Source organism: Penaeus vannamei, chromosome 4 (genome assembly GCF_042767895.1).
Source record: "Penaeus vannamei isolate JL-2024 chromosome 4, ASM4276789v1, whole genome shotgun sequence".
Taxonomy (NCBI): domain Eukaryota; kingdom Metazoa; phylum Arthropoda; class Malacostraca; order Decapoda; family Penaeidae; genus Penaeus; species Penaeus vannamei.
Genome location: NC_091552.1, coordinates 21,507,116 through 21,514,615, shown reverse-complemented (window position 1 = coordinate 21,514,615; position 7,500 = coordinate 21,507,116).

Genomic DNA, 7,500 nt, shown 5'->3' with positions numbered 1-7,500 from the left:
CGAAGTAAGAGAAGAAGAAGGAGAAGACGAAGGAGAAGAAGAGAAAGGAATAGAAGAAGAAGAAGAAGAAGAAGGAGAAGACGAAGGAAGAGAAGAAACAGAAGAAGCAAAATCAAAAGAAAAAGAAGAAGACGAAAGAGAAGGAGAAGACGAAGGAGCAGAAGAATAAGAATAAGAAGACGAAACCGAAGAACAAAAGGCACACCTACGATAGATAAATCCACAACCCAGCTATCAATAAATCACCAAACGAATCAACTACAACGTAAACACAATAAACACAAGTAAACATATAAACACGAGTAAATAAGTAAACACAAGTAAACAAATAAACACAAGTAAACAAATAAACACAAGTAAACAAATAAACACAAGTAAACAAGTGAACACAAGTAAAACCCATTAAAAACAAGTTAACACAATAAACACAAGTAAACACAATAAACACAAGTAAACACAAATAAACAAGTAAACAATACGAAAGTAAACACAAGTAAGCAAGTAAACACGATCACCTGCGACCTCATCAGCTGATTCCCGCCCCGTGTCACCCGCACCCAGGGGCCGGCGGCGGACAGGTGACGTCGCCCTCGGCACGGGCAGAGGCTCTTACACCCTTGCCACGTGTAAGCAAGTGCCTCCCTCGTGTTCTGGTTTGTTTTGATTTGATTATCTGTTTGTTTGTGTTTGTTTGGATATCTATTTGTGTTTGTTTGTTAATTTGTTTGTGTTTATTTGTTTATCTGTTTATTCATGTTTTTGTTTATTGTTTATTTGTTCTTATTATTTATTTGTTTGCATGTGTTTGTTTATCTATTTGTTTCTTTATTCATTTGTATATTTATCTAAGTGCTTGTTTAATCGATAATTTATTCATTTTTTTGTTTATCAATTTATTAGTTCATTTGTTTATCTACATATCTCTTCGTCTGTTTATGAATTCATCTATTTATTTGTTTATTTGAATATCTATTCATCTATTCATTTATTATTCATCTATTCATTAATTTGTTTAGGTATTTATTTATCTATTCATTGTATCTATCCATCCATTAATTTGCTTGTTTCTTTCTTTGATATTTCGTTTATTCATTTATCAGTTTATCTGTCCATCTATCCATCTGTTCATTTGCTTGTGTTTAATTGTTTATTTATTTTTCATTGCTATTATATTGATGATGATGAAGCTAATGACCCATCATTATCATTATTACCATTATTATAATTATCATTATAACTATCTTATTACTAGTATTATTATTATAATTAATGATATAATGATAATGATAATAATAATGATCCTAATGATAATCATCGTCATTATGAATATCATTATTACCACTGTGATCATTATTATTTCTATTATTATTATCATTATCGTCATCGTTATTATCAGCATTGTAATTGTTATCATTATTGTTGTTATTGATGTTGTTGTTATTATCATTATCATTATTATCGTTATTATTATTATTATTACTAGTAGTAGTAGCTGATATTACTACCGCGTGAAGCTCCCAGCAGCGCGGTGGTGAAGCTCCAAGCCCTGCGAGCGCGGTCGAGGTGGAGCAAGCGTTGGTGGTGAAGATGGTAGCGTGGTGGTGATAGGATCAGACACATCCATCACAGCCCACCATGTAACACCATGTAGTCCCCGGGCCCTACAAGCAATATCGGGAGCCACACCACGACAATAAATCACCGGCTGTGAGTTATTCGGGCAAATATATCATCTTTACTCCCCCAGGAAGGTCCTCCTCCTCCGCGTCCCTTGCGCTGGGGATCGCGCGGACGCCCTCGGGTGAAGTGTAGGGGCGGGAGGAGCGGAGGTTCCTTTGTCGTCGAGGGCTGATTTCGGGGATTCGTTCAACAGCCATCCCGTTCTTGCCTTTTTGATTTTTCGATGACGATTACATTTTCGAATATATTTGTATGTATATATATATATATATATATATATATATATATATATATATATATATATATATATATATATATATATATATATATATATATATATATATATATATATATATATATATATATATATATATATATATATATATATATATAAAGGCATATAAATATATGTAAACACACACACACACACACATACATCCTCCTGCGCGACCCGCGTTCCACGCCCCCAAGAGAGGGCCCGAGAGAACGAACTAGTTTTACCAGTGGAAGGCTATATTTTGTCAAATTTGTCACGTTTGAGATGCTTGAAATATCGCTTTTGCTTGTATCTGATGCCAGTTTGAGGCAGACTAACTTAACTGTGTCATATTCTGTGACCAACCTAGGACCACTTAGCCATTAAGAAACTTATCTACAGCCTCCACCTGTCATATTGGATAAAATATCACAAAATCCAACGCGCCAAAGTCCGCCATTCTTATCCACACAGCATCACTTACAATAAACCTCGCCATCGTATCGCACACCGAGCGAAGGCATATTACTTCTCCCAACACTAATGTCACTTGCAAAACTGTCGCGTGCAATCGGCGGCTGAATAATACATCCACTTAAATCACGCGCATCTTGATCAAGGCGCGCATGGCTGTCTCTATAAGAGTCCTGCATGATATAAATTCCCGTCAGGATCATTAGCACAGGCGCCGCGAGGAGTTCAACCCTTTAAGATAGCGGGTATACCATCGCCTCCCTTCCTGATACCATCCTTGCAACCACCTGCAATATCTGAGGGACCAAAGGCAGCTCTCTCTCTCTCTCATTCTCTCTCGCTCTCTCTCTTTCTCTATCGCTCTCTCTCGTTCTCTCTCATTCTTTCTCATTGTCTCTCCCTCTCCCTCCCCCCCCCCTCTCTCTCTCTCTCTTTCTCCCTCCCTCCCTCTCTCCCCCTCTCTGTCCCTCTCTTCCTCGTCGTCCTCTAGTATATGCAGCCTCTCCGCCATGTTGTGACGTCACGCGCCATGCGGACCGTCATCTCGCGGCTGATCTCGTGATGCGTCCGGCTCTGATTTTAGGAGAGGCTGGAGGCCGTCGGCGTTATCTGTCCCGGGCGTCTTGGCAGTTGCTTCACTTCGTATAATTTGTGGCTGGTTTCGTGTGCGATTTTCGTTCAAGCAGAAATGTTCCCGTCCGCCTGAAATCTCGTGAACCTTAAAGAAAATAACTTGGCCATCTTGAGCTTAACTGATATCGTTATAACGACGTTAAGAAATACTGTCGTGTAAATCTTTTTGTTCCATATTTGTAAAGAACGAAGCTGTACTCCATGTTTTATCGTTTTGTTTTATATTTTATGAATATATATATATATATATATATATACATATATATATATATATATATATATATATATATATATATATATATATATATATATATATATATATATATATATATATATATACATACATATATATACATACATACATACATACATATATATATATATATATATATATATATATATATATATATATATATATATATATATGTATATATATATGTATATATATGTATATATATGTATATATATGTATATATATGCATATATGTGTGTGTGAGTGTGTTTGTGTGTGTATATGTATATATATACACATATACATATACATATATATATACATATATGTATATATATGTAGATACATATAGATATAGTTATAGATAGATATGTGTGTGTGCGTGTGTGCGTGTGTGTGTTTGTGTGTATATGTATATATATATATATGTATATATCTATACATATGTATACATATATAAAGATATATAGATACATATAGATATAGATATAGATAGAGATAGTCCGAATACTTTTGAAGACTCTCTTGTTATTCAAAATAGATATAGCAGAGCATTAAAAAAGAATTGTATTCACATTCAATACATTGCAAATATATCGAATAAGATAATACACTACAGATTTTCTTGCCTTGAAAAAAATAATTATCATGCGTGCCTTATCTAGTTAACCGGCCTTCATTCCTCATATTTGAATCATGAATGCGTGTTGTGGACTGTGAGGGTTATGAGGAGGATAATAAAGAAGGAGAAGAAGAAGAAGAAGGAGGAGGAGAAGAAGAAGAAGATAGGGGAGAGGGAAGGGGAAGGGGAAGGGGAAGGGGAGGGGAAGGTGGAAGGGGAGGAGTAAAAAGAAACAGACAAAGACAAAAGCGATGTGAATAGTTATAATGGTAACAATTATTACACCAATAAGAATGACAACAATAACAACAAAAAAAGCAAAAACAAAACAACGTACAAATATACCTCATGGTAATCATGATAAAACAGATATATAGATTTTTTTATCCGGATAAAATTCAAAAGTAGATAAATATCACATACCCGAATAACCAGACAAAGATTGTCCAAGGCAGAGAAAGAGAGAGAGATCCGAGACAGAGAGAGAGAGAGGAACGAGAGAGAGAGAGAGAGAGAGAGAGAGAGAGAGAGAGAGAGAGAGAGAGAGAGAGAGAGAGAGAGAGAGAGAGAGAGAGAGAGAGAGAGAGAGAGAGAGAGAGAGATAGAGAGAGAGAGAGAGAGAGAGAGAGAGAGAGAGAGAGAGAGAGAGAGAGAGAGAGAGAGAGAGAGAGAGACAGACAGACAGACAGAGACAGAGACAGAGAGTGAGAGAAAGAGAGAGACATTAAAAAAGGAGAAAAACAAAGATCGCATAACAAACGAACGCGTCCCTCACAGCGCACCGACCGCAGATAAGCTCCGAGGGGCGCGCTGGCATATTAATTCACGTTTCCTCTGCAGGACTTCGCGGTGATCTGCCAAAGAACGGGGCTTCGGGATCCGTTTATCGTCCGCGAAATGTCAAGGCGTCGGGATATTAGGCACTTATCTCGGCCAGCTGACGTTCCGCCATGTTTGGTGGAGATGGAACCATTACGATGCATGTAAGGTTATTGGGTTCACTGACGCCCCTCATATCGGGCAGAGGGGGCGATATGGCGGCGGCTGTCCGCTGTGCCCGGCGCTCTCGCTGTTCCTGCGTTTGTCCATGTCTTTGTTTTGTTTTTGTTTTGTTTTAATCTTCTCTCTCTCTCTCTCTCTCTCTCTCTCTCTCTCTCTCTCTGTTCCTGCGTTTGTCCATATCTTTGTTTTGTTTTTGTTTTGTTTCGTTTAACCTTCTCTCTCTCTGCGTTCATCCATGTATTGTTTTGTTTTAAACTTGTTACTCATTTTCTCTGGTCCTGCGTGTTTCCATGTCTTTGTTTTGTTTTAGACTTGTCTCTCCCTCTCTCTCTGTTCATGCGTTTATTCATGTCTTTGTTTTGTTTCATTTTAATTTCGTCTCCTCTGTTTCTGTATTTATCCATGTTTCTGTTTTTGGTTCTGCCTTTGGCCTAGTGTCCGTCTCCTCTGTCTCTTTGTCTACATTTCTGTTTTTGTTTTTGTTTGTTTATCCTTGTCTCTTTTTCTGTTTAGGTGTTTGTCTCTTGTTTCATTCCAGTGTATATATGTATTGTTTCTGTCTTATTTTAATTACCTTTTTTCATTCTGTCTTTGACTTTGTTTTTATATTTTATACAGTCTCTCTTAGTTCCTTTTTTTTATTGGTTCCTCCTTTTTCTCTTAAGCATTTGTGTTGGTTTCTTCTTGTATATTTTTCTAGCTGTTACCTTGCCTGTTCCTGTATTTCTGTGTTTTTCTCTGTATATATTTGTCTGTTTGTCTGCCAGTCTCTCTCTTTCTCATTACATCTCTCTCCCTCCCTCCCTCCCCCTCTCTTACTCTCTCTCTCTCTATCTCTCCCTCGCCCTCTCTCTTTTCCTTCCCGTCCCCCTTCCCCCGTCTTCCTCTTTCTCTCTCCCTCTCCGCCTCGCTTAAAATGGAAAGAATCGGTTTCACGCAGAAGGAAAGCAAATTTCAAGCAACTCTTCAGTAATTGGTGGTTTAATATAAAACCAGGCATATGCATTTTCGTATATCAGGAGCGAAGGCCATATACGCCAGGATGATCATCATAATTATGCCTTCGCGAGGTTATCCAACTATTGATTTTTTTCTACCTATTATAAAAAAATATAGCTTATCAAAATAGCCAAAGCACAATTTTCTCAATTAATAACAAGGGTCCCAGGACTGCGAAATCTGAACATGTTAACAGCATTAAGAGAGAAAAATGGATGTGCATCTACGAAGCACATATAATCATTATCTAAAAGCAAGCGAAAATGCACGCTGCATTTTATGCATAGAGCTAAGCATAATTACTCCGAAGAATGAATGGATTTTACATATATATATATATATATATATATATATATATATATATATATATGAATATAAATATATATATATATATATATATATATATATATATATATATATAAATATATGTAAATATATATATATATATATATATATATATATATATATATATATATATATATATATATATATATACATGTATAAATAAATATAAATAAATATATATATGAATATATGTAAATATATATATATATATATATATATATATATATATATATATATATATATATGTATATATATATGTATATATATATGTATATATATATATATATATATATATATATATTATATATAAATATATATATATATATATTTAGATATATATATTATGAATATATGTAAATATATATATATATATATTATTTATAATATATATATATATATATATAAATATATATATATATATATATATACATATACATGAATATATGTAAATATATATATATATATATATATATATATATATATATATATATATATATATGTATATATATATGTATATATATATGTATGTATGTATGTATATATACATATTGATCTATATATATATATATATATATATATATATATATATATATATATATATATGAATATATGTAAATATATATATATATATATATATATATATATATATATATATATATATATATATATATATATATATATATATATATGTATATACGTATACATATACATATACATATACATATATATACATACACACATATATATGTGTATATATATATATATATATATATGTATATATATATGTATATATATATGTATATGTATATATATATACATATACATATACATATATGTACATATACATATACATATATATACATACATACATATATATATATATATATACATATAAATATATATATATATATATATATATATATGTATATATATTATATATATATATATATATATATATATATATATATATATATATATATATATATATATATATACATATATATATATATATATATATATATATGTATATGAATATATATATATATATATATATATATATATATATATATATAAACACATATACACACACACGCATATATACATATGCCTGTGTGTGTCTGTGTGTGTGTGTGTATGTTTGTACGTACACGCAGTGTAACGCGAGGGCCCTTAACCCCAAGCCCAAACGCGCCAAAGTCCGCCTTATGGTTTCCAATAGTCTGTTAATAAGACGTCGTTATCGCGCGGCCAATCCAA